Source organism: Octopus bimaculoides, chromosome 15, assembly GCF_046866305.1.
Source record: "Octopus bimaculoides isolate indiv1 chromosome 15, ASM4686630v1, whole genome shotgun sequence".
In the NCBI taxonomy this organism is placed as follows: Eukaryota; Metazoa; Mollusca; class Cephalopoda; order Octopoda; family Octopodidae; genus Octopus; species Octopus bimaculoides.
In genome coordinates this window covers 30,092,746-30,095,245 of record NC_142942.1, presented here as the reverse complement: position 1 = coordinate 30,095,245, position 2,500 = coordinate 30,092,746, and the positions used below count along the sequence as shown (strand labels likewise).

Genomic DNA, 2,500 nt, shown 5'->3' with positions numbered 1-2,500 from the left:
TTCAGTAAGTAACGATGATCGATGACACATCTCAAAATACAACCACTAGATAACATTGAGTAGTGTATTATAATCACACATCTACACAAACGTATACGTATACAAACTCATTAGAGAAAATAATTATTGACTGGGTGTATCAAGAATATAAAGCGACTGCAGTTGAAAAGTACATTATAAATACACATTTAACAGTTCATTCATGTGCCTAATTCATTTATATTAAGAAATTTATGTAATAAATTTTGAATAGTGAGTTTTTACATCAACTATAAGTCATGAACGTCGCTTCGGAAAAGTTGGTATTAACTTGCCTGCTCCTGCATTTAGTCACGGCCAGCTTTATGTGGCATTAAGTCGTACAAAAAGGAAGGAAAGCTTAACATTTTATTCAAGGGATGTTAGTTGCGGATAGATTCTTCGCAAAAAAAAAACTTAGTAATAAAAGAATTAAGCTAAAAACTTGGTTTTGTACCTTATTCATATATATAAAATACTATAATTAGCCGTCATTTTTGACGGCACGGAGTCAGCTAGTATTCAGATAATAACTGAAGCGTTAAAAGAGAACACAAACGCTTATGCAGGCACTTATAAAATTTAACCGGAACCACAAAAAGCAAAACAACTGCGGGCTCGTCCGGGATTCGAACCCGGGACCTCTCGCACCCAAAGCGAGAATCATACCCCTAGACCAACGAGCCACAAGTTGTAAAAAAGTACCTAAAATTAATCATCATACTCCGTATTGACAGGTAATCGTTGGATTATTTATTTTTTGTTATTTATATTTCATATACATTAAAATGATCCATAGAAAATATGGGCTTTTAGTGCGGGATTGAATATATCTTATTAAAAGAACTGATTCTAAGTATAAAAGTTTGTTAGAGATTTTTATTGCTCAACTGGAAGTGATGTTTATTTCGCTTTGTCAATTCATATATGATAGATTAACTCTCAAAATTTTTAACGGCGCAACATGTGACGGAAATTGCCGATATTTCTCAATCGGCAGATTCCGTCAGGTGCTAAAGAACGAAAACATGCGTTTCGGCAAAATGGTTGCCACGCGGCTAGAAGTGAACATGACACGGTTGACGTCACGATGTGAGGAAAAGGTAGCTGAAAAGAAAATGAGAGATTGGCGACTGGAAAAAGTAAGCACTTATGGTAATTGAGATATGTATGTATGTATGTATGTATGTATGTATGTATGTATGTATGTATGTATGTATGTATGCATGTATGTATGTGCGTGTGAATGTATGTATGTTTGTGTGTGTGTGTGTGTGTGTTTGTGTGTTTGGTGGAAGTCAGCTCGTGACCGTGTAAGACCACTTCTTAAACTCATTGCACTCTAATAAACATCTCACGCTTGGTCCGCCAATCGTCGATGGTGTTTTATATGACACCCAAGGCCTGCAAGGGACCTACAAGTTAGCCTTCCGACTACAAATCAGCTTTACAGGAACAGCCAGACCATCGGATGTTGGGATCATTCAATACTGAGTGAGTCCACAGGCCAACTAACGCACTCTGCTGCTGATGCGCAAGATACCACACTTGTCGGCGGGGGCGCCTCTGTGACAATGCTTATGGCCTTTGGGAAGCATACACAACACAGGTCGCACGAAATAGAGCGAGTTCACATTCTCTCTATATATTTACATTTCCAAATCAGCGGATGCAATCCAGTCGTTTTCGAATTCTTTAACACCAGTGGCAATCATATTCCCCAACAATTCTCAATTTGATGATCTTCCCAGGTTTAAGTATCGATATTGATCTATTAAAGTGTGTTTAAGATTGTCTTTGAAACGCATATGTGGCTTGCACTGGGGACGTTTACATTAAGGGATGGGTAGAGAAAAGGTAGAGAAAAGGTATAGGTGGGGTGATACCGAAGTGAATAGTAGTTTTGGTAGTAAAATCTGAAGTGGAGGGAAGACTACAAGGATGTCAAATTACTATAAATAGACGTATGTGATAGGTTAGTGATAGATAGGAAGCAGAGAGCAAAGAATGTATGACATACGCATGCATTCATATACATATATATGTGCGAATATGTAAACATACATGTACACACAAAAATACATACACACACATATACATACGCCTATACATACACATGCATATACACACATGCATGCTCACGCGCATCCGTGAATGTATGCATATACAAATATGCATGCGCATACGTGTATATATACATGCACACGCGCATACGTGCGCGCAGATGCACACGCATTTTCAGTCACGCGCATGCGCGCATACAGATACTTACATATACATATATACACATATACACACTCATTCATATATGTTTGTACATATATATATATATATATATATATATATATATATATATGCACGTACACATACATACATATACACACACGCACATATATGTATGTATATATGTATATATATATATATATATATATATATATATATATATATATACATATGCCTACATACATACATACATACATAC

The 2,500-nt window shown here is 36.4% G+C and overlaps 1 non-coding gene across 1 annotated transcript; it reads right to left on the bottom strand.

The window, feature by feature from the left end:
- Positions 1 to 632: 632 nt before the first annotated feature.
- Positions 633 to 704, bottom strand: Trnap-ugg (transfer RNA proline (anticodon UGG)). Its single transcript has one exon. It is a non-coding gene; the product is annotated as a tRNA-Pro (tRNA).
- Positions 705 to 2,500: the final 1,796 nt, after the last annotated feature.